Here is a 14,576-nt window from a genome sequence, read left to right on the forward strand (position 1 = left end):
GCGTTGTGGGATCTCAAACGTAACGTAGAAAGCCAAAGTTTTTCCACAATACGTGACGACCATTTAATTTCTGAGCTTCCGTGGCTCAATGGTTAGCGCGTTCGGCTGTTAACAAATAGGTTGGTGGTTCGAGCCCATCCGGGAGCGGTGTTGTGAGGTCTCAGATGTGACGTAAAAAGTCAAGGTTTTTCCACAATACCTGACGAACATTTAATTTTTGGGCTTCCATGGCGCAATGGTTAGCGCGTTCGGCTGTTAACCGAAAGGTTGGTGGTTCGAGCCCACCCAGGAGAGGTGTTGTGGGGTCTCCGATGTAGCGTTAAAAGTCAAAACGTTTCCACAATAAGTGACAACCATTTAATTTCTGAGCCTCCGTGGCTCAATGGTTAGCGCGTTCGGCTGTTAACCAATAGGTTAGTGGTTCGAGCCCACCCGGGAGCGGCGTTGTGGGATCTCAAATGTAACGTAGAAAGCCAAAGTTTTTCCACAATACCTGACGATCATTTAATTTTTGGGCTTCCGTGGCGCAATGGTTAGGGCGTTCGGCTGTTAACCAATAGGTTGGTGGTTCGAGCCCACCCGGGCGCGGTGTTGTGGGATCTCAAACGTAACGTAGAAAGCCAATCTTTTTCCACAATACCTGACGACCATTTAATTTTTGGGCTTCCGTGGCGCAATGATTAGCGCGTTCAGCTGTTAATCGAAAGGTTGAAGGTTCGATTCCACCCGAGAGAGGTGTTGTGGGGTCTCAGATGTAGCGTAAAAAGTCAAAACCTTTCCGCAATACGTGAAAACCATTTAATTTCTGAGCTTCCGTGGCTCAATGGTTAGCGCGTTCGGCTGTTAACCAATAGGTTGGTGGTTCGAGCCCATCCGGGAGCGGTGTTGTGACGTCTCAGATGTGACGTAAAAAGTCCAGGTTTTTCCCCAAACCCGGACGACCATTTAATTTTGGGGCTTCCGTGGCGCAATCGTTAGCGCGTTCGGCTGTTAACAGAAAGGTTGGTGGTTTGTAATGACTGCGCTCGACGCTGCTTAACTTCGGTTATCGGACGAGAACCGGTGTATTCAGCGTGATATGGCCGTTGCCGAGAGTGCTAGATAATAATTCGAATATAAATTAAGTGAGACAAATTAACCTTCATCTTTTTCAAACAATAACAAAAAAGAAAATATGTTTGCTTTTTTCATATCTATTGGAATTTAAAAGAGGAAAAAAAAGTGAAAAAGTTAACGGCACGTAGTGTTCCTAAGTGGTCGCCCTCCCAAGTACTGACTGCGCTCGACGCGGCTTAACTTCGGTTATCGGACGAGAACCGGTGTATTCAGCGTGATATGGCCGTTGCCGAGAGAGCTAGTTAATAATTTGAATTTAATTAACCTTCATCTTTATAAAACAATAACAAAAAGAAGATATGTTTGCTTTTTTCATATCTGGTGGAATTTAAAAGAGGAAACAAAAGTGAAAAAGCAAACGGCACGCAGTATTCCCAAGTACTGTATGCGCTCGACGCTGCTTTACTTCGGTGATCGGACGTGAACCGGTGTTTTCAGCGTGATATGGCCGTTGCCGAGAGTGCTAGTTAATAATTCGAATTTAAATTAAGTGAGACAAATTAACCTTCATCATTTTAAAACAATAACAAAAAGAAAACGTGTTTGCTTTTTTCATATCTATTAAAATTTAAAAGAGGAAAAAAAGTGAAAAAAGCCAACGGCACGCAGTGTTCCTAAGTGGTCTCCCTCCCAAGTAATGACTGCGCTCGACGCTGCTTAACTTCGGTTATCGGACGAGAATCGGTGTATTCAGCGTGATATGGCCGTTGCCGAGAGTGCTAGTTAATAATTGAATTTAATTAACTTTCATCTTTATAAAACAATAACAAAAAGAAGATATGTTTGCTTTTTTCATATCTGGTGGAATTTGAAAGAGGAAACAAAAGTGAAAAAGCAAACGGCACGCAGTATTCCCAAGTACTGACTGCGCTCGACGCTGCTAACGTCGGCGATCGGACGAGAACCGGTGTTCTCAGCGTGATATGGCCGTTGCCGAGAGTGCTAGATAATAATTCGAATTTAAATTAAGTGAGACAAATTAACCTTCATCTTTTTCAAACAATAACAAAAAGAAAATATGTTTGCTTTTTTCATATCTATAGGAATTTAAAAGAGAAAAAAAAAGTGAAAATGCTAACGGCACGCAGTGTTCCTAAATGGTAGCCCTCCCTAGTACTGACTGCGCTCGACGCTGCTTAACTTCGGTTATCGGACGAGAACCGGTGTATTCAGCGTGATATGGCCGTTGCCGAGAGTGCTAGTTAATAATTCGAATTTAAATTAAGTGAGACAAATTAACCTTCATCATTTTAAAACAATAACAAAAAGAAAACATGTTTGCTTTTTTCATATCTATTAAAATTTAAAAGAGGAAAAAAAAGTGAAAAAGCCAGCGGCACGCAGTGTTCCTAAGTGGTCTCCCTCCCAAGTAGTGACTGCGCTCGACGCTGCTTAACTTCGGTTATCTGACGAGAACCGGTGTATTCAGCGTGATATGGCCGTTGCCGAGAGTGCTAGTTAATAATTTGAATTTAATTAACTTTCATCTTTATAAAACAATAACTAAAAGAAGATTTGTTTGCTTTTTTCATATCTGGTGGAATTTGAAAGAGGAAACAAAAGTGAAAAAAGCAAACGGCACGCAGTATTCCCAAGTACTGACTGCGCTCGACGCTGCTAACGTCGGCGATCGGACGAGATCCGGTGTTCTCAGCGTGATATGGCCGTTGCCGAGAGTGCTAGATAATAATTCGAATTTAAATTAAGTGAGACAAATTAACCTTCATCTTTTTCAAACAATAACAAAAAGAAAATATGTTTGCTTTTTTCATATCTATTGGAATTTAAAAGAGGAAAAAAAAGTGAAAAAGCTAACGGCAAGCAGTGTTCCTAAGTGGTCGCCCTCCCAAGTACTGACTGCGCTCGACGCTGCTTAACTTCGGTTATCGGACGAGAACCGGTGTATTTAGCGTGATATGGCCGTTGCCGAGAGTGTAAGTTAATAATTTGAATTTAATTAACCTTCATCTTTATAAAACAATAACAAAAAGAAGATAAGTTTGCTTTTTTCATATCTGGTGGAATTTGAAAGAGGAAACAAAAGTGAAAACGCCAACGGCACGCAGTATTCCCAAGTACTGTATGCGCTCGACGCTGCTTAACTTCGGTGATCGGACGTGAACCGGTGTTTTCAGCGTGATATGGCCGTTGCCGAGAGTGCTAGTTAATAATTCGAATTTAAATTAAGTGAGACAAATTAACCTTCATCATTTTAAAACAATAACAAAAAGAAAACCTGTTTGCTTTTTACATATCTATTAAAATTTAAAAGAGGAAAAAAAAGTGACAAAGCCATCGGCACGCAGTGTTCCTAAGTGGTCTCCCTCCCAAGTAATGACCGCGCTCGACGCTGCTTAACTTCGGTTATCGGACGAGAACCGGTGTATTCAGCGTGATATGGCCGTTGCCGAGAGTGCTAGTTAATAAATTGAATTTAATTAACTTTCATCTTTATAAAACAATAACAAAAAGAAGATATGTTTGCTTTTTCATATCTGGTGGAATTTGAAAGAGGAAACAAAAGTGAAAAAGCAAACGGCACGCAGTATTCCCAAGTACTGACTGCGCTCGACGCTGCTAACGTCGGCGATTGGACGAGAACCGGTGTTCTCAGCGTGATATGGCCGTTGCCGAGAGTGCTATTTAATAATTCGGATTTAAATTAAGTGAGACAAATTAACCTTCATCATTTTAAAACAATAACAAAAAGAAAACCTGTTTGCTTTTTACATATCTATTAAAATTTAAAAGAGCAAAAAAAAGTGAAAAAGCCAACGGCACGCAGTGTTCCTAAGTGGTCTCCCTCCCAAGTAATGACTGCGCTCGACGCTGCTTAACTTCGGTTATCGGACGAGAACCGGTGTATTCAACGTGATATGGCCGTTGTCGAGAGTGCTAGATAATAATTCGAATTTAAATTAAGTGAGACAAATTAACCTTCATCTTTTTCAAACAATAACAAAAAAGAAAATATATTTGCTTTTTTCATATCTATTAAAATTTAAAAGAGGAAAAAAAAGTGAAAAAGCCAACGGCACGCAGTGTTCCTAAGTGGTCTCCCTCCCAAGTAATGACTGCGCTCGACGCTGCTTAACTTCGGTTATCTGACGAGAACCGGTGTATTCAGCGTGATATGGCCGTTGCCGAGAGTGCTAGTTAATAATTGAATTTAATTAACTTTCATCTTTATAAAACAATAACAAAAAGAAGATATGTTTGCTTTATTCATATCTGGTGGAATTTGAAAGAGGAAACAAAAGTGAAAAAGCAAACGGCACGCAGTATTCCCAAGTACTGACTGCGCTCGACGCTGCTAACGTCGGCGATCGGACGAGAACCGGTGTTCTCAGCGTGATATGGCCGTTGCCGAGAGTGCTAGATAATAATTCGAATTTAAATTAAGTGAGACAAATTAACCTTCATCTTTTTCAAACAATAACAAAAAGAAAATATGTTTGCTTTTTTCATATCTATTGGAATTTAAAAGAAAAAAAAAGTGAAAAAGCTAACGGCACGCAGTGTTCCTAAGTGGTCGCCCTCCCAAGTACTGACTGCGCTCGACGCTGCTTAACTTCGGTTATCGGACGAGAACCGGTGTATTCAGCGTGATATGGCCGTTGCCGAGAGTGCTAGTTAATAATTCGAATTTAAATTAAGTGAGACAAACTAACCTTCATCATTTTAAAACAATAACAAAAAGAAAACATGTTTGCTTTTTTCATATCTATTAAAATTTAAAAGAGGAAAAAAAAGTGAAAAAGCCAACGGCACGCAGTGTTCCTAAGTGGTCGCCCTCCCAAGTAGTGACTGCGCTCGACGCTGCTTAACTTCGGTTATCTGACGAGAACCGGTGTATTCAGCGTGATATGGCCGTTGCCGAGGGTGCTAGTTAATAATTTGAATTTAATTAACTTTCATCTTTATAAAACAATAACTAAAAGAAGATTTGTTTGCTTTTTTCATATCTGGTGGAATTTGTAAGAGGAAACAAAAGTGAAAAAAGCAAACGGCACGCAGTATTCCCAAGTACTGACTGCGCTCGACGCTGCTAACGTCGGCGATCGGACGAGATCCGGTGTTCTCAGCGTGATATGGCCGTTGCCGAGAGTGCTAGATAATAATTCGAATTTAAATTAAGTGAGACAAATTAACCTTCATCATTTTAAAACAATAACAAAAAGAAAACATGTTTGCTTTTTTCATATCTATTAAAATTTAAAAGAGGAAAAAAAAGTGAAAAAGCCAACGGCACGCAGTGTTCCTAAGTGGTCGCCCTCCCAAGTAGTGACTGCGCTCGACGCTGCTTAACTTCGGTTATCTGACGAGAACCGGTGTATTCAGCGTGATATGGCCGTTGCCAAGAGTGCTAGTTAATAATTTGAATTTAATTAACTTTCATCTTTATAAAACAATAACTAAAAGAAGATTTGTTTGCTTTTTTCATATCTGGTGGAATTTGAAAGAGGAAACAAAATGAAAAAGCCAACGGCACGCAGTATTCCCAAGTACTCTATGCGCTCGACGCTGCTTAACTTCGGTGATCGGACGTGAACCGGTCTTTTCAGCGTGATATGGCCGTTGCCGAGAGTGCTAGTTAATAATTCGAATTTAAATTAAGTGAGACAAATTAACCTTCATCTTTTTCAAACAATAACAAAAAGAAAATATGTTTGCTTTTTTCATATCTATTGGAATTTAAAAGAGGAAAAAAAAGTGAAAAAGCTAACGGCAAGCAGTGTTCCTAAGTGGTCGCCCTCCCAAGTACTGACTGCGCTCGACGCTGCTTAACTTCGGTTATCGGACGAGAACCGATGTATTTAGCGTGATATGGCCGTTGCCGAGAGTGCAAGTGAATAATTTGAATTTAATTAACCTTCATCTTTATAAAACAATAACAAAAAGAAGATATGTTTGCTTTTTTCATATCTGGTGGAATTTAAAAAAGGCAACAAAAGTGAAAAAACAAACGGCGCGCAGTATTCCCAAGTACTGTATGCGCTCGACGCTGCTTAACTTCGGTGATCGGACGGGATCCGGTGTTTTCAGCGTGATATGGCCGTTGCCGAGAGTGCTAGTTAATAATTCGAATTTAAATTAAGTGAGACAAATTAACCTTCATCATTTTAAAACAATAACAAAAAGAAAACCAGTTGCTTTTTACATATCTATTAAAATTTAAAAGAGGAAAAAAAAGTGAAAAAGCCAACGGCACGCAGTGTTCCTAAGTGGTCTTCCTCCCAAGTAATGACTGCGCTCGACGCTGCTTAACTTCGGTTATCGGACGAGAATCGGTGTATTCAGCGTGATATGGCCGTTGCCGAGAGTGCTAGTTAATAATTTGAATTTAATTAACTTTCATCTTTATAAAACAATAACTAAAAGAAGATTTGTTTGCTTTTTTCATATCTGGTGGAATTTGAAAGAGGAAACAAAAGTGAAAAAGCCAACGGCACGCAGTATTCCCAAGTACTCTATGCGCTCGACGCTGCTTAACTTCGGTGATCGGACGTGAACCGGTCTTTTCAGCGTGATATGGCCGTTGCCGAGAGTGCTAGTTAATAATTCGAATTTAAATTAAGTGAGACAAATTAACCTTCATCTTTTTCAAACAATAACAAAAAGAAAATATGTTTGCTTTTTTCATATCTATTGGAATTTAAAAGAGGAAAAAAAAGTGAAAAAGCTAACGGCAAGCAGTGTTCCTAAGTGGTCGCCCTCCCAAGTACTGACTGCGCTCGACGCTGCTTAACTTCGGTTATCGGACGAGAACCGGTGTATTTAGCGTGATATGGCCGTTGCCGAGAGTGCAAGTGAATAATTTGAATTTAATTAACCTTCATCTTTATAAAACAATAACAAAAAGAAGATATGTTTGCTTTTTTCATATCTGGTGGAATTTAAAAAAGGCAACAAAAGTGAAAAAACAAACGGCGCGCAGTATTCCCAAGTACTGTATGCGCTCGACGCTGCTTAACTTCGGTGATCGGACGGGATCCGGTGTTTTCAGCGTGATATGGCCGTTGCCGAGAGTGCTAGTTAATAATTCGAATTTAAATTAAGTGAGACAAATTAACCTTCATCATTTTAAAACAATAACAAAAAGAAAACCAGTTGCTTTTTACATATCTATTAAAATTTAAAAGAGGAAAAAAAAGTGAAAAAGCCAACGGCACGCAGTGTTCCTAAGTGGTCTTCCTCCCAAGTAATGACTGCGCTCGACGCTGCTTAACTTCGGTTATCGGACGAGAATCGGTGTATTCAGCGTGATATGGCCGTTGCCGAGAGTGCTAGTTAATAATTTGAATTTAATTAACTTTCATCTTTATAAAACAATAACTAAAAGAAGATTTGTTTGCTTTTTTCATATCTGGTGGAATTTGAAAGAGGAAACTAAAGTGAAAAAAGCAAACGGCACGCAGTATTCCCAAGTACTGACTGCGCTCGACGCTGCTAACGTCGGCGATCGGACGAGAACCGGTGTTCTCAGCGTGATATGGCCGTTGCCGAGAGTGCTAGATAATAATTCGAATTTAAATTAAGTGAGACAAATTAACCTTCATCTTTTTCAAACAATAACAAAAAGAAAATATGTTTGCTTTTTTCATATCTATTGGAATTTAAAAGAGGAAAAAAAGTGAAAAAGCAAACGGCACGCAGTATTCCTAAGTACTGACTGCGCTCGACGCTGCTAACGTCGGCGATCGGACGAGAACCGGTGTTCTCAGCGTGATATGGCCGTTGCCGAGAGTGCTAGATAATAATTCGAATTTAAATTAAGTGAGACAAATTAACCTTCATCTTTTTCAAACAATAACAAAAAGAAAATGTTTGCTTTTTTCATATCTATTGGAATTTAAAAGAGAAAAAAAAAGTGAAAAAGCTAACGGCACGCAGTGTTCCTAAGTGGTCGCCCTCCCAAGTACTGACTGCGCTCGACGCTGCTAACGTCGGCGATCGGACGAGATCCGGTGTTCTCAGCGTGATATGGCCGTTGCCGAGAGTGCTAGATAATAATTCGAATTTAAATTAAGTGAGACAAATTAACCTTCATCTTTTTCAAACAATAACAAAAAGAAAATATGTTTTCTTTTTTCATATCTATTGGAATTTAAAAGAGGAAAAAAAAGTGAAAAAGTTAACGGCAAGCAGTGTTCCTAAGTGGTCGCCCTCCCAAGTACTGACTGCGCTCGACGCTGCTTAACTTCGGTTATCGGACGAGAACCGGTGTATTCAGCGTGATATGGCCGTTGCCGAGAGTGCTAGTTAATAATTTGAATTTAATTAACCTTCATCTTTATAAAACAATAACAAAAAGAAGATATGTTTGCTTTTTTCATATCTGGTGGAATTTAAAAGAGGAAACAAAAGTGAAAAAGCAAACGGCACGCAGTATTCCCAAGTACTGTATGCGCTCGACGCTGCTTTACTTCGGTGATCGGACGTGAACCGGTGTTTTCAGCGTTATATGGCCGTTGCCGAGAGTCCTAGTTAATAATCTGAGACCCCACAACACCTCTCCCGGGTGGGCTCGAACCACCAACCTTTCGATTAACAGAAGAACGCGCTAACCATTGCGCCACGGAAGCTCAAAAATTAAATGGTCGTCAGGTATTGTGGAAAAACCTTGACTTTTTACGTCACATCTGAGACCTCACAACACCGCTCCCGAAAGGGCTCAAACCACCAGTCTTTTGAATAACAGCTGAACGCGCTAACCATTGCGCCCCGGAAGCCCAAAAATTAAATGGTCGTCAGGTATTGTGGAAAAACTTTGGCTTTCTACGTTACATTCGAGATCCCACAACACCGCTCCCGGGTATGCTTGAAGCACCAACCTATTGGCTAACAGCCGAACGCGCTAACCATTGAGCCACGGAAGCTCAGAAATTAAATGGTTGTCAGGTATTGTGGAAAAACTTTGGCTTTCTACGTTACATTTGAGACCCCACAACCACCAACCTTTCGATTAACAGCTGAACGCGCTAACCATTGAGCCACGGAAGCTCAGAAATTAAATGGTCGTCAGGTATTGTGGAAAAACTTTGGCTTTCTACGTTACATTTGAGATCCCACAACACCGCTCCCGGGTGGGCTCGAACCACCAACCTATGGGTCAACAGCAGAACGCGCTAACCATTGCGCCACGGAAGCCCAAAAATTAAATGCTCGTCAGGTTTTGCGTAAAAACCTAGACTTTTTACGTCACATCTGAGACCTCACAACACCGCTCCCGGATGAGCTCGAACCACCAACCTATTGGTTAACAGCCGAACGCGCTAACCATTGAGCCACGGAAGCTCAGAAATTAAATGTTCGTCAGGTATTGTGAAAAACTCTGACATTTTACGTTACATCTGAGACCTCACAACACCGCATCCCGGATGGGCTCGAACCACAAACCTATTGGTTAACAGCCGAACGCGATAACCATTGAGCCACGGAAGCTCGGAAATTAAATGGTTGTCAGGTATTGTGGATAAGTTATGACTTATTACGTTACATCTGATACCCTACAACACCTCTCCCGGTTGGGAACGAACCACCAACCTTTCGGTTAACAGCCGAACGCGCTAACCATTGCCCCAAGGAAGCCCAAAAATTAAATGTTCGTCAGGTATTGTGGAAAAACCTTGAATTTTTACGTTACATTTGAGATCCCACAACACCGCTCCCGGGTGGGCTCGAACCACCAACCTATTGGTTAACAGCCGAACGCGCTAATCATTGAGCCACGGAAGCCCAGAAATAAAATGGTTGTCACGTATTGTGGAAAAGTTTTGACTTTTTACGCTACATCTGAGACCCCACAACACCTCTCCCGGGTGGGCTCGTACCACCAACCTTTCGATTAACAGCTGAACGCGCTAACCATTGCGCCACGGAAGCCCAAAAATTCAATGTTCGACAGGTATTGTGGAAAAACTCTGACATTTTATGTTACATTTGAGACGTCACAACACCGCTCCCGGGAGACCTCAAACCACCAGTCTTTTGAATAGCAGCTGAACGCGCTAACCATTGCGCCACGGAAGCTCAATAATTAAATGGTCGTCAGGTATTGTGGAAAAACCTTGACTTTTTACGTCACATCTGAGACCTCACAACACCGCTCCCGAAAGGGCTCAAACCACCAGTCTTTTGAATAACAGCTGAACGCGCTAACCATTGCGCCCCGGAAGCCCAAAAATTAAATGGTCGTCAGGTATTGTGGAAAAACTTTGGCTTTCTACGTTACATTTGAGATCCCACAACACCGCTCCCGGGTGGGCTCGAACCACCAACCTATTGGCTAACAGCCGAACGCGCTAACCTTTGAGCCACGAAAGCTCAGAAATTAAATGGTTGTCACGTATTGTGGAAAAGTTTTGACTTTTTACGCTACATCTGAGACCCCACAACACCTCTCTCGGGTGGGCTCGAACCACCAACCTATTGGTTAACAGCCGAACGCGCTAACCATTGAGCCACGGAAGCCCAAAAATTAAATGGTCGTCAGGTATTGTGGAAAAACCTTGACTTTTTACGTAACATCTGAGACGTCACAACACCGCTCCCGGATGGGCTTGAACCACCAACCTTTCGGTTAACAGCCGAACGCGCTAACCATTGCGCCACGGAAGCCCAAAAATTAAATGGTCGTCAGGTATTGTGGAAAAATTTGGCTTTCTACGTTACATTCGAGATCCCACAACACCGCTCCCGGGTATGCTTGAAGCACCAACCTATTGGCTAACAGCCGAACGCGCTAATCATTGAGCCACGGAAGCTCAGAAATTAAATGGTTGTCAGGTATTGTGGAAAAACTTTGTCTTTCTACGTTACATTTGAGACCCCACAACCACCAACCTTTCGATTAACAGCTGAACGCGCTAACCATTGAGCCACGGAAGCTCAGAAATTAAATGGTCGTCAGGTATTGTGGAAAAACTTTGGCTTTCTACGTTACATTTGAGATCCCACAACACCGCTCCCGGGTGGGCTCGAACAACCAACCTATGGGTCAACAGCAGAACGCGCTAACCATTGCGCCACGGAAGCCCAAAAATTAAATGCTCGTCAGGTTTTGCGTAAAAACCTAGACTTTTTACGTCACATCTGAGACCTCACAACACCGCTCCAGGATGAGCTCGAACCACCAACCTATTGGTTAACAGCCGAACGCGCTAACCATTGAGCCACGGAAGCTCAGAAATTAAATGATTGTCACGTATTGTGGATAAGTTTTGACTTTCTACGCTACATATGAGACCCCACAACACCTCTCCCGGGTGGGCTCGAACCTTCAACCTTTCGATTAACAGCTGAACGCGCTAATCATTGCGCCACGGAAGCCCAAAAATTAAATGGTCGTCAGGTATTGTGGAAAAACCTTGACTTTTTACGTCACATCTGAGACCTCACAACACCGCTCCCGGATGGGCTCGAACTACCAAACTATTGGTTAACAGCCGAACGCGCTAACCATTGCGCCCCGGAAGCCCAAAAATTAAATGGTCGTCAGGTATTGTGGAAAAACTTTGGCTTTCTACGTTACATTCGAGATCCCACAACACCGCTCCCGGGTATGCTTGAAGCACCAACCTATTGGCTAACAGCCGAACGCGCTAACCATTGAGCCACGGAAGCTCAGAAATTAAATGGTTGTCAGGTATTGTGGAAAAACTTTGGCTTTCTACGTTACATTTGAGACCCCACAACCACCAACCTTTCGATTAACAGCTGAACGCGCTAACCATTGAGCCACGGAAGCTCAGAAATTAAATGGTCGTCAGGTATTGTGGAAAAACTTTGGCTTTCTACGTTACATTTGAGATCCCACAACACCGCTCCCGGGTGGGTTCGAACCACCAACCTATTGGTTAACAGCCGAACGCGCTAACCTTTGAGCCACGGAAGCTCACAAATTAAATGGTTGTCAGGTATTGTAGATAAGTTTTGACTTTTTACGCTACATCTGAGACGCCACAACACCGCTCCCGGATGGGCACGAATCACCAACCTTTAGGTTAAGAGCCGAACGCGCTAACCATTGAGCCACGGAAGCCCAAAAATTAAATGCTCGTCAGGTATTGTGTAAAAACCTTGACTTTTTACGTCACATCTGAGACCTCACAACACCGCTCCCGGATGGGCTCGAACAACCAACCTATTGGTTAACAGCCGAACGCGCTAACCATTGCGCCACGGAAGCCCAAAAGTTAAATGCTCGTCAGGTATTGTGTAAAAACCTTGACTTTTTACGTCACATCTGAGACCTCACAACACCGCTCCCGGATGGGCTCGAACAACCAACCTATTGGTTAACAGCCGAACGCGCTAACCATTGCGCCCCGGAAGCTCAGAAATTAAATGTTCGTCAGGTATTGTGAAAAACTCTGACATTTTACGTTACATCTGAGACCTCACAACACCGCATCCCGGATGGGCTCGAACCACAAACCTATTGGTTAACAGCCGAACGCGATAACCATTGAGCCACGGAAGCTCGGAAATTAAATGGTTGTCAGGTATTGTGGATAAGTTATGACTTATTACGTTACATCTGATACCCTACAACACCTCTCCCGGTTGGGAACGAACCACCAACCTTTCGGTTAACAGCCGAACGCGCTAACCATTGCCCCAAGGAAGCCCAAAAATTAAATGTTCGTCAGGTATTGTGGAAAAACCTTGAATTTTTACGTTACATTTGAGATCCCACAACACCGCTCCCGGGTGGGCTCGAACCACCAACCTATTGGTTAACAGCCGAACGCGCTAATCATTGAGCCACGGAAGCCCAGAAATAAAATGGTTGTCACGTATTGTGGAAAAGTTTTGACTTTTTACGCTACATCTGAGACCCCACAACACCTCTCCCGGGTGGGCTCGTACCACCAACCTTTCGATTAACAGCTGAACGCGCTAACCATTGCGCCACGGAAGCCCAAAAATTCAATGTTCGACAGGTATTGTGGAAAAACTCTGACATTTTATGTTACATTTGAGACGTCACAACACCGCTCCCGGGAGACCTCAAACCACCAGTCTTTTGAATAGCAGCTGAACGCGCTAACCATTGCGCCACGGAAGCTCAATAATTAAATGGTCGTCAGGTATTGTGGAAAAACCTTGACTTTTTACGTCACATCTGAGACCTCACAACACCGCTCCCGAAAGGGCTCAAACCACCAGTCTTTTGAATAACAGCTGAACGCGCTAACCATTGCGCCCCGGAAGCCCAAAAATTAAATGGTCGTCAGGTATTGTGGAAAAACTTTGGCTTTCTACGTTACATTTGAGATCCCACAACACCGCTCCCGGGTGGGCTCGAACCACCAACCTATTGGCTAACAGCCGAACGCGCTAACCTTTGAGCCACGAAAGCTCAGAAATTAAATGGTTGTCACGTATTGTGGAAAAGTTTTGACTTTTTACGCTACATCTGAGACCCCACAACACCTCTCTCGGGTGGGCTCGAACCACCAACCTATTGGTTAACAGCCGAACGCGCTAACCATTGAGCCACGGAAGCCCAAAAATTAAATGGTCGTCAGGTATTGTGGAAAAACCTTGACTTTTTACGTAACATCTGAGACGTCACAACACCGCTCCCGGATGGGCTTGAACCACCAACCTTTCGGTTAACAGCCGAACGCGCTAACCATTGCGCCACGGAAGCCCAAAAATTAAATGGTCGTCAGGTATTGTGGAAAAATTTGGCTTTCTACGTTACATTCGAGATCCCACAACACCGCTCCCGGGTATGCTTGAAGCACCAACCTATTGGCTAACAGCCGAACGCGCTAATCATTGAGCCACGGAAGCTCAGAAATTAAATGGTTGTCAGGTATTGTGGAAAAACTTTGTCTTTCTACGTTACATTTGAGACCCCACAACCACCAACCTTTCGATTAACAGCTGAACGCGCTAACCATTGAGCCACGGAAGCTCAGAAATTAAATGGTCGTCAGGTATTGTGGAAAAACTTTGGCTTTCTACGTTACATTTGAGATCCCACAACACCGCTCCCGGGTGGGCTCGAACAACCAACCTATGGGTCAACAGCAGAACGCGCTAACCATTGCGCCACGGAAGCCCAAAAATTAAATGCTCGTCAGGTTTTGCGTAAAAACCTAGACTTTTTACGTCACATCTGAGACCTCACAACACCGCTCCAGGATGAGCTCGAACCACCAACCTATTGGTTAACAGCCGAACGCGCTAACCATTGAGCCACGGAAGCTCAGAAATTAAATGATTGTCACGTATTGTGGATAAGTTTTGACTTTCTACGCTACATATGAGACCCCACAACACCTCTCCCGGGTGGGCTCGAACCTTCAACCTTTCGATTAACAGCTGAACGCGCTAATCATTGCGCCACGGAAGCCCAAAAATTAAATGGTCGTCAGGTATTGTGGAAAAACCTTGACTTTTTACGTCACATCTGAGACCTCACAACACCGCTCCCGGATGGG

The 14,576-nt window shown here is 42.9% G+C and overlaps 20 pseudogenes; all 20 read right to left on the reverse strand.

The window, feature by feature from the left end:
• Positions 1–1,228: 1,228 nt before the first annotated feature.
• Positions 1,229–1,347, reverse strand: LOC149716598 (5S ribosomal RNA; annotated as a pseudogene).
• Positions 1,348–1,709: 362 nt separating this feature from the next.
• Positions 1,710–1,828, reverse strand: LOC149716599 (5S ribosomal RNA; annotated as a pseudogene).
• Positions 1,829–2,188: 360 nt separating this feature from the next.
• Positions 2,189–2,307, reverse strand: LOC149716600 (5S ribosomal RNA; annotated as a pseudogene).
• A 137-nt stretch (positions 2,308–2,444) lies between these two features.
• Positions 2,445–2,563, reverse strand: LOC149716601 (5S ribosomal RNA; annotated as a pseudogene).
• Positions 2,564–2,925: 362 nt separating this feature from the next.
• On the reverse strand, positions 2,926–3,044 carry LOC149716602 (5S ribosomal RNA; annotated as a pseudogene).
• Positions 3,045–3,166: 122 nt separating this feature from the next.
• LOC149716603 (5S ribosomal RNA) lies at positions 3,167–3,269 on the reverse strand (annotated as a pseudogene).
• Positions 3,270–3,406: 137 nt separating this feature from the next.
• On the reverse strand, positions 3,407–3,525 carry LOC149716604 (5S ribosomal RNA; annotated as a pseudogene).
• Positions 3,526–3,885: 360 nt separating this feature from the next.
• Positions 3,886–4,004, reverse strand: LOC149716605 (5S ribosomal RNA; annotated as a pseudogene).
• A 138-nt stretch (positions 4,005–4,142) lies between these two features.
• Positions 4,143–4,261, reverse strand: LOC149716606 (5S ribosomal RNA; annotated as a pseudogene).
• Positions 4,262–4,619: 358 nt separating this feature from the next.
• On the reverse strand, positions 4,620–4,738 carry LOC149716607 (5S ribosomal RNA; annotated as a pseudogene).
• Positions 4,739–4,875: 137 nt separating this feature from the next.
• Positions 4,876–4,994, reverse strand: LOC149716608 (5S ribosomal RNA; annotated as a pseudogene).
• Positions 4,995–5,356: 362 nt separating this feature from the next.
• Positions 5,357–5,475, reverse strand: LOC149716609 (5S ribosomal RNA; annotated as a pseudogene).
• A 121-nt stretch (positions 5,476–5,596) lies between these two features.
• LOC149716610 (5S ribosomal RNA) lies at positions 5,597–5,699 on the reverse strand (annotated as a pseudogene).
• Positions 5,700–5,836: 137 nt separating this feature from the next.
• On the reverse strand, positions 5,837–5,955 carry LOC149716611 (5S ribosomal RNA; annotated as a pseudogene).
• A 361-nt stretch (positions 5,956–6,316) lies between these two features.
• On the reverse strand, positions 6,317–6,435 carry LOC149716612 (5S ribosomal RNA; annotated as a pseudogene).
• Positions 6,436–6,557: 122 nt separating this feature from the next.
• On the reverse strand, positions 6,558–6,660 carry LOC149716613 (5S ribosomal RNA; annotated as a pseudogene).
• Positions 6,661–6,797: 137 nt separating this feature from the next.
• LOC149716614 (5S ribosomal RNA) lies at positions 6,798–6,916 on the reverse strand (annotated as a pseudogene).
• A 361-nt stretch (positions 6,917–7,277) lies between these two features.
• Positions 7,278–7,396, reverse strand: LOC149716615 (5S ribosomal RNA; annotated as a pseudogene).
• A 598-nt stretch (positions 7,397–7,994) lies between these two features.
• Positions 7,995–8,112, reverse strand: LOC149716616 (5S ribosomal RNA; annotated as a pseudogene).
• A 137-nt stretch (positions 8,113–8,249) lies between these two features.
• On the reverse strand, positions 8,250–8,368 carry LOC149716617 (5S ribosomal RNA; annotated as a pseudogene).
• Positions 8,369–14,576: the final 6,208 nt, after the last annotated feature.

This window comes from Phalangium opilio, unplaced genomic scaffold (assembly GCF_054372755.1).
Source record: "Phalangium opilio isolate 3A_F unplaced genomic scaffold, DU_Popi_V2 ptg000003l_1, whole genome shotgun sequence".
NCBI classification, from domain to species: domain Eukaryota; kingdom Metazoa; phylum Arthropoda; class Arachnida; order Opiliones; family Phalangiidae; genus Phalangium; species Phalangium opilio.